This window comes from Ochotona princeps, chromosome 5 (assembly GCF_030435755.1).
Source record: "Ochotona princeps isolate mOchPri1 chromosome 5, mOchPri1.hap1, whole genome shotgun sequence".
Lineage (NCBI taxonomy): Eukaryota > Metazoa > Chordata > Mammalia > Lagomorpha > Ochotonidae > Ochotona > Ochotona princeps.
This window is the reverse complement of record NC_080836.1, coordinates 82,326,303-82,338,553: the sequence shown is the minus strand read 5'-3', so window position 1 is coordinate 82,338,553 and position 12,251 is coordinate 82,326,303. Positions and strand designations below refer to the sequence as shown.

The window sequence follows — 12,251 nt, the reverse complement described above, 5'->3', positions numbered from 1 at the left end:
AGAATACTTGAATATGCAATTTTATTTGGCCCGATAAGGCCTGTTTTTACTCAGGCACTGTATCTCTTCTCTTACCCTCAATCAGGGTTCTCTTGCACTTGAAGAACATCTTTTGTCCTTTGACTTGCTGTATTTGTGTATTCCCAGCTCTGCTCTGCTTTTCTCCAGACTGAGTTAACACAGTTGGGAAGAAACATTGCCAACTCTACCTTATTAGGTGATACAAAGCGTTCAGGTTCATTTTTAGAATGAAGATTGTGGAGGAAGAATCTCCACAACCTTTTCCTGGCCAAGGGATGGGCAATGGGAACTTCCAGTCTCAGAGCAGCCTTGGGACCAGGTCAGGCAGCACTGAGAATCAAGCTGGAGGCCACGGGGAACAGCTGCATGCTTCACAGTGTGCTTTGCTACGGGTACTCTGGAGGCTAGTGGTCATTTAAGACCCAAAGGAGAGAAAAGTGGGAGTTTATGTGGGATTATTTGTCTAACCAAAGTAAGATTTGGGCATCATCACATTCATTGATTGATGGAGGATTTTGTCTAGCTGGAGATCAGGGTTTTTACTGTTTTGTTTTTGATTCACAAATGATACATATCATTTTCCCTCTCATCCCAAAAGCACAGTAATAATATGCTCTGTCTGTGTGTGTGTGTGTGCACGCACACACACGCACACCAACTGCTCTGGGCATGAATGCCATGGCTCATTTCCCACTCTGCAGGGCTCATTGACACTGAGACTTAGAGCAGAAGGTGAGGCTTGTGGCCAGGAAAGCCTGAAGCCTGTGGGGCAGAGCGGGGGTGGTGAGAGTTGACTCAGCCCTTTTGACCTCATCTTAAACCAAAGACTGTGTGTAAAACATTCAGAAACTTGGATTTGTCCCACATACAGGAATACAGACACATAAATACATAGGTAGAAAGAAATACACACCCAGAGCATCCACTCTCTTATTTCCTGGGTACTGATATTTTATACCCTGGAGATCAAATACTTCACAAAAATGCACAACACACAAAAAAACTTCTATGCAAATATTGATAGTGGAAGTATTTATAATAGTCAGCAATGGAAACAATCTAAGCATCAACTGATGAATAGGTAAATAAAATGTGAAAAAAAAATCTATTCAGTGGAATATTATTCAACCGTAAAAAGTAATGAAGTCCTAGTACAAGCTACAACATAGATTAACCCCGAAAACAAGGGCCCAGCATGGTGGCCTAGCAGCTAAAGTCCTCGCCTTGAACGCACCGGGGTCCCATGTGGGCGCCAGTTCTAATCCCAGTGGCCCCACTTCCCATCCAGCTCTCTGCCTGTAGTTGGGGGAGACAGTCGAGGACGGCCCAAAGCCTTGGGACCCTGCACCCGCATGGGAGACCTGGAGGAAGTTCTTGGCTCCTGGCTTCGGATCGGTGCAGCACCAGCCATTTCAGTCACTTGGGGAGTGAACCATCGGATGGAAGATCTTCAGATCTCTCCTCTTCTCTCTATATCTGACTTTGCAGTAAAAATAAAATAAATCTAAAAAAAAAAGAAAAGAAAATAGAAAATAAGCTAAAAGAAAGAAGCCAGACACAAAAGGTCTATTTATATGATATGTCCATAGTAGGCAAATCTGTAGAGACCACAAGTAGATTAGTGATTGTTCCGGAGAACAGGGAAAGGCAATGGCCACTACTGGGCACAGGTTTCTTTTAAGGATGATGAACTGTTCAGAACCAGACTATGGTGATTGCAAGGTATTATGACCACACTGGAAATCAGTGAATTATAATAGGAGTGGATTTAATAGTACACAAATTATATTGTAATGAAAATGTTTAGTAGAAATAATAAAATTAAGTTTAAAATCCTTCCAACTGAATAAGCCACAAAATTTCAATAAATTTTATAAGATTGAAACTATGAAAAATATGTTCTCTAGCATATGGTTTGAAACTTAAACCATATACTTTTAAATAATTCATTAGCCAAAGAAGAAAACACAAGGTAAATTTTCAAATATTTGGAAATGAATGAAAATTAAATACAAAATATAGAATACATTAGATTCAGTTAATAACAGTGTTTAACAGTGAAATTTATAAACACCAATATCAAAAACCCTAATACCGGGCCCGGCGGCATGGCCTAGTGGCTAAAGGCCTCGCCTTGAAAGCCCCAGGATCCCATTGGGCGCCGGTTCTAATCCCAGCAGCTCCACTTCCCATCCAGCTCCCTGCTTGTGGCCTGGGAAAGCAGTTGAGGACGGCCCAAAGCCTTGGGACCCTGCACCCGCGTGGGAGACCCGGAAGAGTTTCCAGGTTCCCAGCTTCGGATCAGCGCAGCACCGACTGTTGCAGCTCACTTGGGGAGTGAATCATCGGACGGAAGATCTTCCTCTCTGTCTCTCCTCCTCTCTGTATATCTGACTTTGTAATAAACTGAATAAATCTTAAAAAAAAAAACCCTCATATTAATAACCTGAATTTCCACCTTAAGAAACTGGATAAAGAAGAAGAAATCAAGTCCAAAGCAAACAAAAAGAAGCAGAGGATGAAAATCAGGACATAAATCATAAAATTGAAAATAGAAAAAGAAATGAATCAATAAAAGCACAGTAGATTCTTTCAGAAAATAACCAAAATTGACATCTTTCACTATAGCTAGCCTGAAAAAGACATTAAGGAAAAAGACACAAATTGCCCAAATTGGGAATAAACAGGGAACAGAAATAAAAGACTTATAAAAGAGTGCTAGAAACTACTTGGACACCTTAAGTAAAATGAAAGAAATCTACATACAAGAAATATCACCAAAATTGATTTAAGAAGAAGCAAAAATATTAGTACTAGAATTTTAAGTCAATAAATTGAATTAGTAGCTTTTGAAATATTCCCAAAGAAAAACCAGATGTTTGCATGGTGAATTATGTTGAATATTTAAAGAAATAAAAATAAATTCTTTTCCAAAAGACATAATAACCCTTAACCTGTTGAAACAGAAAGATAAACTCCATGAAGCAAAAGCATATAGAACTACGGGAGAAATAGCTGTCCAACTATTGTAGTTAAGAGATTTCAACACACCTCTCTCCATAACTAATAGGGCCAGCCGGCAGAAAACCAGTAAGAATTCAGTTAAAACAGCACTGTCAATCAACTGAGTTCATTTGACAGCTGCAGGTTGTTACAACTAATGACAGCAGAATACATGATAGTGTCAGATTCACATGGAACATTTACCTAGAGAGACCATACTCTGGGCCATAAGACACATCTGAAAAAATTTAGAAGAATGTAAAACATATAAAGTATGTTTTCACACTATAATGAAATTAAACCAGAAATCAATGCCAAAGATACTGAAAGATCTCAGAATATCTGGAGATTCAATTAAATACTTCTAAATTGGTAATTTATATTAACACAAAAACATGCACATGTTTGTTTATAAGGATGCTTACAGCAGCTTTATTCATAATTGGCAAAAACAAAACAGTGCCTTTCAATGGGTTGATAGACAAAGAAGTAATGGTATGTATTTATACAATGGAATATATTATTCAGCAATAAAAGAGATGAACTATAAGACCACAATAAAACATGTAATAACCCTAAATACATGCTGTGAAGTGAAAGAGACCATTCCCAGAGACCATATACTAAATAATTTCAGGTATGTGATATTCTGAAAAAGTTGAAACTATACCAGCAATAAAAAAAACCAATGTTGGCCAAGGATGCTAGAGCTGGAAGAGGATGACAGGGTGTAAAACAGGAGATCTTTAGGGCAGTGAAACTATTCACTCTGTGGTTTATAGTATTATACTTTTGTCAGAATTCATAGAAACTACACAACAAACAGTAAACCCTAATTTAAACTTGGTGACTGATGATGTGTCAGTATTGATTCATGAATTGTAACACCATACTACCATACCAATGTTAAGGTGTTAATAATATAGAAACTGGGACTGCAGTCATGGCATAGGAAGCTAAACCTCCATCTGTGGTACCAGCATCCCATGTATGGTACCGATTCCTGTCCCAGCTGCTCCACTTCCATTCTAGCTTTCTGCTTATGGCCTGGGAAGGCAGTGAAGAGGGGCTCAAGTCCTTGGGCCCCTAAACTCACATGGGAGGCCAGAAGAAATTCCTGGCTCCTGGCTTCATGTCAGCTCAGTTCCAACAGTTACAGCCATTTGGGGAATGAATCAGCAGGTGAAAGAGTTTCTATCTCTCCTTCTCTCTGTAAATCTGCCTTTCAAAAAATAGGGCCTGGCCTAGTGGTTAAAGTTCTCACCTTACATGCACAGGCATCCCATATGGGCTCTGGTTCATGTCCTGGACTGCTCCACTTCCCATCCAGCTCCCTGCTTGTGACCTGGGAAAGCATAGTAGATGGCTCAGAGCATTGGGACCCTGCACCTGCGTGGGAGACCCAGAAGAAACTCCTGGCTCCTGGCTTCACATCAACTCAGCTGCAGCCATTGTGACCACTTGGGGAGTGAGCCAACAGATGGATGATCTTTCTCTCTGTCTCTCCTTCTCTCTATATATCTGACTTTCCAATTAAAAAAAAAAAACTAAATCTTAAAAAACAAATGAAGTGTTGAAAGAAAAATTCATCAACTTTAAAAAGTAGATAAAACTTTTCAAAAATAATATGGAAACTGAAGTAGAGAGACAAAATATGGGAACTTTATGTTCAGTTTCTCTATAAAACTAAAACTGTTCTAAAACATAGTCTGAAAAAATTTATCTGAATAGTTGACTCTGAGGTCAAAGCTCAATAGACAATGTTTTACAGAAAAATCACAAAGACAGTAGAGTTCCCATGGGTCACAGCTTAAATTTCCCTATTATTACCATCTTACTTTTAAGAGGTCCATTCATTACAGTTAATGAACCAATATTGCTAAATTGTTATTATCCAAAATCTATGTTTTCTTTTTCTTAGTTTTGGCCTTACATCTTTTTTTCCAGTTTTTTATAATACCACATCTCACATTTTACTTATTTTGGTTGACCTTGAAAGTTTTTGGGAGAACTGATGTTTGTTAGAATCCCTTTGTAGGGATATGCCTGCATTTTTCTTTAAGATTAGACTTGTTTTTATGGGAGTGCAGAGGAAGATCAGAGAGATAAAGTCATGTTATCAGCAGAGCAGTTCACAGTGACAGGCTTTAAACCTTTCTTTTTTGAAAGGTAGAGATACTGAACGAGACCTTTCATCCACTGGTCCGCTTCCAAAGGGCCAAAAGGCCAGGGCTGGACAAGGCCAATGCCATGAGCTTCATCCGGATCTCCCACATGGCTGCAGGGCTTCAGGAACTTGGGCCATCTTCTGCTTTCCCAAGCATGTTAGCAGGGAGATGGATCAGAAGTCCAGCAGCCGAGACTTGAGACCATGCCCATATGGGATGCTGATGTTGCAGATGGTGGCTTAGCCCGTATGCCACAACATAAACTTTAAGTTACACACTGTCAGTGTGACTTAATGCAGTGATGCTATGTCAGGCTTCTCCATTTAACATTACTGTTCTTCCTCCTCCCTGACTGTACTCTGTGGAAGAGGTTGCTGTGAGCATTTCATATTAACAAGTGAGGAGGCAGACGTTATGCTAACAGTGAGTTAAATTAATACTTCAGGACACCCACATTCCCCTGTCAGTTCCAGTCCACAGTTACTGTACACTTCCAACCCAGCTTCCTGCTAATGCACCTAGGAGGTGAAAGGTATTAACTCACGTGATTGGACCACTGTCACCCATATGGGCAACCCAGAGATCTGCCCCTAGCTTCAGCCTGGCCCACCCCTCTGTTGCAGTTATTTGGAGAGTAAAACATAGAATGAAAGATCTATGTGTGTATGTGTTTATCTACCGTCCAAGTGGATGACAATAAGTATTTAACAAAATAAATGAAAATTGTTTCCCATTCTTTTGGGAGAAAAATATATACAAAAGCATTTGAAATCCTTCTGCCTAAGAAATTTGACCCCTTTTATTCCATTTTTAAAATCTTTTAATTGGAGTGAGCATTGTAGCATCATGAGTAAAGTCACTGCTTGAATACCTGCATCCCATATGGGCACTGATTTGTGTTCTGGTTGACCCAGCTCCCTACTAATGGGCTGGGAAAGGCAACAGATTATGTCCCAGATATTTGGTTTCCTGCCATGCACATGGAAGACTCAGATAGAATTATTGGTTTGTGGCTTCAATCTGACCCAGCCTTGGCCGTTTCAACCATTTGAGGGAGTGAACCAATGGATGAAAACTTGTTCTTTCAATGTCTCTCTCTCTCTCTCTCTTTCTGTCTCTGATCATCCCTCTCTGTATCTCCAAATTTCAAATAAGCGAATAAATCTTTTAAAAACATTTTAACTGATAAAAATTGTACATAGATATGGGATGTTCATATTTATGTGATATTTTGATTATGTGATGATTGTGTACATTGTGTGATATTCACATTAGGGTAAATACCTCTCCTCAAACATGGATCATTTCATTATGTTGTATTTACTTTTCCAATTGTTTGCTTATTATTATCAGTGTGGATGTATACATAGTATAGTTTGGGTTGCAGGCCAATATCACTTTATTTCAGACTGCTGTAGTGTTCACCATGCAAGTTCTAGGTTATTCCTGTATACCTTTGACGTACCCCCACCTGCGGGGTTTTTGTCTTGGGGACTGGCAGGGCAGGATGGTGTTCGTTAGCGTTTCCTTGTGTGCTGGCACTGTCAGATGCTCCAGGATTGGGTTATTCTTTTGTACTTCTTTCCTTCATGCTAAAGCAGCTATCTGCCCAAGGAATCCCAGTTCCCTTTGTTGGACAAAGGTTTAAGAAACCCAATCTGGGCAGTGAGTTTCCTGCACATGTGTAAAGCCCTTGGCCTCTGGGCTGGTCTCTGGACTGGGATAGAGTGCTACCTCTGTAATTTCCTGTGAGACTTGATCTGTTTATACCATAGAATCTGTGTCCTCGAAGACTGCCTGAGATTGTGAGTCACCATGATAAGTCACTCCTGTAGTTAGAGCTGCTTGGATTCTCAGCAGAACAACCCCTTTAGTACAGCTGCAGGCTTATAGGAACATGGTCCCTGCTGGAAGAGCAGGTAGCTGTTTAGCCTCCTCAATCCCTTGGTCAGAGTAGTGTTTGCAGTTTGCACGAAATCTGACTCAGAGGAAACTTGACCAACTTTCCTGAAATTCCAGGTTGATAACACTTTTCAGGAACCTGCTGAACTCCCTTTAGTGTTCAGTGTTCAGTCATACTCTGGGAGTGCTTCAGACAAGCCTGTTGGAAAAGGTATTAATGAAAAACTCATTGAATGAAAATTTTATTTAGAAATACCACATTGTCAATTCCAAACATGCAACAAATATATATTGAATAAATGGATATGATAAGTGAAAATAAATTTGAGGGCCCAGCATGATGGCTCAGTGGCTAAATCTTCACTTTGCAAGTGCAAGGATTCCATGCTAGCACCGGTTCCTGTCCCAGCAGCTCCACTTCCCATTCAGCTCCCTGCTTGTGGCCTGGGAAAGCAATAGAGACTGGCCCAAAGCCTTGGGATCCTACACCTGCATGGGAGACCTGGAAGAAGCTCCTAGCTCCTAGTTTCAGATCACCTCAGTTCCGGCTGTTGCAGTCATTTAGGGAGTAAACCAGTGGACAGAAGAATTTTCTGTCTTTTCTCTGATCTGCCTTTCCAATCTGATCTTCCATTGCAATAAAAGTAAGTAAATCTTTAAAAAAATTTTTGATAGTAGGGAAATTAGTAGGGAAAAAATAGTAGGGAAATTTTTTTAAATATGTATGTAACGAATCTTTATGAAAGAAGCAATATGGTCTGAGATTTGATTAAAAGTAATCTGTTGGAGGAATAAGGTTTGTGGATATAAATGAAAAGGATTGCCGTGAATTAGTAGTTGTTGAAGCTAGATGATGGGTACATAGAAATGATGGGTACTCTTGAATATCCTGAAATTTAATAATCTGTGTGTAGGGATTGTGATTGTGTTACAGTGAGTTAAACCACTGCTTATAATACTGATACCTATATTCAAGTGCTGGTTTGAGTTCCAACTGCTCTACTTTTGAACTCCCTGCTCATGCACTTGGGAAAATAGCAGAAGATGGCCCAACGTGGGAGACCTTGATGCTGCTTCAGGTTCCTGTGTTCAGCCTGGCCTTGACCTAGCTGATGCAGCCATTTGGAAAGTAAATCAGCAGATAAGAAATTCTCTCTCTCTCTGTCTTCAAATAAGCAAATAAATCTTTTGTGTGTAAAAAATCTTAGAAATAAAGCATTTAGTGAGTGTATTACCACATATCTTTGACCATCCTAGTAAATTCAGCCCATCTGTGTCTTCAGAAATGTACTTACTATCTTTGTAGATCCAGATATCATTTGAATAGCATAATTACAATTCAGTACAAAACACCTCACAAGTGTTTGAACTCTTCATTCTTTCAGCAAATGGTGCTGTGAGTGTATTCTGTGCGTTGCACTGAGTTCTAAAGACAGACAGTGAGCACGGCCTTCTTCTGACTCACCAAGAGGTTCCAATCTAATGAGAGAAGAGCCTCGAGTGCCACTGCAGTACGGGAGGAGCGCAGCAGAGGCAGGACCTGAACTCCAAGGGGGCTGCATCATCCTTAGGAGCAAGGTGTATTGGGAGTGATAGAAAATAAGCTCCACAATCTCAAAAAATGCTAGGAAACTCCAAGTTGCCTTCTGAAGCCCTGGTTTATATTCCTCAGAATAAGATCATACTCAAGTTTAGCATGATGATTTCATTATGACCACAAATATCAAACACTGATCAATTCTTTAATACATTGTTTTCATAATGAAATTGATCATTGTACTATAGGAAGCTTCATGAATGTGTAATTTATAATGTATCCCTAGTGTTCACATGTTAAGACTTATATCTGATGGATATAACGCCTATGCCTGGGCTAATAGGGGCATGTTATTAACTTTTATTTGTGCTAAGCTAGCAATCTATAGATCTCTTTATTCAATTCTTCTTTGATCAGTCCTCTTGGCCAGGCATGTTATCTCTATTTTAATAGTAAGGACACCTTGGTTCAGAGAGGGCAACTAACTTGGAACACGAGATAAGGCCAAAACATGAACCCAAGTATATCTGACTGCAAAGTCTATAGTTCTTTCATTATAGGACATGCTTCCTCCGTATCCTCTATTTTTCAGCTCACTCCCCACTGTACCCACTACTCTAATTTCATAGACAGTGTGTGCCTTTGTCATGAAAAAAATCATCTCCAGACTGTTGTTTCAATTGCCCCTTTGCCACCTTGGGAGTTCATTTCTTAGAGCGTGAGCTCCGGTTAGATTGGGATGGGAGAGAGAGACAGAGATGCCTTTTCATTGTAAAATGGACAAAGGAAGCGAGGACAGGAGATCCTCCTGCCTCCTGCACATCCCTCAGCAGGGGAGGTTGGCCCAGATGCACCTCCAGAAGCCAAGCATGTGTTAACCTAGCTGTGTGCCACAGCCCCCTCCCCCTGTCCTCAGTCAGATGACAATGATAGCTTTACCTAGAGACATCCTTTCTTCTCGACAGAAATTAAATGGCTATCCCTTATTAGCCTAAGTAGAAAATTGCTAACATCTAAAGTGCAAGGTTTAAAATACTGCTGGAAAATCCTGAATGGCGAGCCTGCTTTGCTTCAGTCTAATCTAGCCTTGCCCTCCCAGAAGACAGGGAAACAGACATTGGGTTACAACACTGACAGAATTCCACATCCTAAAGAGATAGAAATGACAAAACAACCTCCTTGATTTAGATTGAGAAACAAAGGTTCTATCATTCAAGGATTACAAATAGAAGATTAGGCTGCTACTACTCTAAGAATAAAGGGAAAACAATAAATGTAAAAGCCAAGAAGCTATATAAATCCACTAAGCAATCCTGGACTTGGAACTGTGTTTTTGTTTGGTTTGGTTTGGTTTTTTTTAATCCTTAAATTGTCTGTCCTGCAGCTTTCTTTCTGACACCTCTACATATCACTAATCTCTTGGTATTAAGAGTACCTTCCTAATACAGCTAAGGACAGCATCCTGCTTTCAGCATTTCTCTGAAGATACCATTGCTGCATCTCAGAATGTTTCCAGCTCACAAGTGCACTCCATCGTCAGCACAGCCAGAGTACATCGTACCGTGGGATTTGCAGCCTAAACCAGCTCTCATCACTGGGCTGCAGCCTTTCCGTCCCGATCCGTTTGGCTTTGCTGACTCTTTTTATGTGAGATACAGCTCATCCCCACAGTTTTTGAAACTTTGTGAGCCCCAAACCCTCTTGGGCTATAACAGATGTGTTCTTAAGATGACGGTGCTTAGCGCTGAATTTAGTGTCCTTTGAATGGCAAGCATTCCGTAAGTATTTATTACTTGGATCAAGAGTGTATGTATTCATAAGAATACTGGCATAGCTTTCTTTTTTTTTTTTCAACCAACTAATTAGTGAAGGAAATTTAGAGCACTTCCAAAGATAAAGAAGCATAGCAAAAGCTTGAGGTAACACTGCAGCTTGACACCTGAGGCTGAGCAGGCTGACCTACCGTTATAGGTATGCATCTGCAGGACTGTGGGCAGCACGCGGCCTAGCAGAGGTGTCAGTGTGGCCTTGTCCTGTTTTCCTGGGATCCTGGGATCCTGCGGCCCCACGGCTGCTCTTCTAAAGGTACATTGCGCTTTTTTTTTTTTTTTCAGAACAGCATGGTTCAGAGGTGCAGACTGACCATTGCTTGCCAATTTTTCTTTTTATACAAGCAGTTGATCACTCTCTCTCCTCCTCTCAGAAATAATCATGGCATCATCCAGGATCTTGAACTCACTAAAACACACTGTGCCACCACTGCCAGTCTGTGCACTTTGAACGAACATTTCCAACATCAGTCTTGAGAACAAACATAGGCCTCCTGGAAACGTCCATAGTAAGCACATTTCTAACAATACTTACCCTCTTTTTCATTGTTAAAATCTACTTTGTTAGGTTAGTTTACAGAAAAAGAAGCCCTCTCAAAGAACTTGGTCCAAGCCCCAGCGCCCTTATCCATCTGGCCATACTCCAGAGATGGCTAGCTCATCCTGAAGAACAAGGACACTCCTTCCAACGCACCAACCTTCTGAACCGGTCTTTGTCATACTGTGCTTCAGTGCCACCTATACCACCCTGCCTCTGAAGACCTAGACTTGTTGGGGCACAGATTTTGTTCTTTGTCTTGGCACTTTCTGGCCCTCTTTAAGCTTCATGTGTACATGAAGCTTCAAACACCTAATTGTAGTCAAGCCCAATAAAGATTTGCTTGAAAAGAAAGAATCCTTTTATTGTAAAGTGTAAGATTACTTCCTCCCATAGAAGATGCTAAGATACTTAATCTTCCTCAGCAGAACGGGAGCAATTTGCCATTTCCCTCTGATTGGCCCCTTTTTACCATACATGGAGAGGCTCCCTGGAGGCTGACTGTGGAGACAGTGTTGCCTATAATTGTTCACTTACTTATACACCTACAAAAAAAAAAAAATCAAGCCCCACATTTGCAAGTAGCCTTAACAAGCCATTTATCTGAGGAGCGTGTTGTAGTGTATTTTTTTTAAGATTTATGTATTTGAAACAATGACAGAAAAAGAAAGACACATACACACACACACACACACACACACACACACAGCAGAAGCCAGGAACCTAGGCCTCCACCTGGGTTTTCACACAGCCTTCCTCTGCTGTTCTCCCAGGTGCAGTAGCAGGGAGCTAGATCAGAAGTGGAGCAGCCAGGTCTCAAACTGAAGCTCAAATGGACGCCAGCATCACAGGCAGCAGTTTAACCCACTGCTACACAGTGCTGGGCCCCAATTTGTCACTTTTTGCCAAAGAGTGAAGTGTTTCAGCAAAAAATTGGGGGATGTGGGTCAGGGGTTGTAGGTGGAAAAATTCCAGAGGAGCAGAGAACAACACCGCCCAGCAGCAGCTGGTCTTCGCGGTGGCTTCCTATTTGCTTAGTCTTGGTTTTTGTGAGCCTTTGCACAGACTGAATACCTGGATTATGCCCTCATCTGAACGCCAATACACATACATTACATACCCTTTTCTCACTAATCAGCCTGACACATTCCTTTGTGGGTAAAGGGTTCCAAAACAAACACTGTCAGTGCACCTAATTAGCAGGTTTGTGGGTTGCGCTTGGCAGTCTCCTCGCATCCTGCTCAACAATAGAG

General features: G+C 40.9%; 1 protein-coding gene across 1 annotated transcript in view; it reads left to right on the top strand.

Annotated features, from left to right (window-relative positions):
• The window catches only part of PLEKHM3 (pleckstrin homology domain containing M3), a 212,803-nt gene that overhangs the window by 182,975 nt on the left and 17,577 nt on the right, over window positions 1-12,251 (top strand). The window lies entirely within an intron of this gene.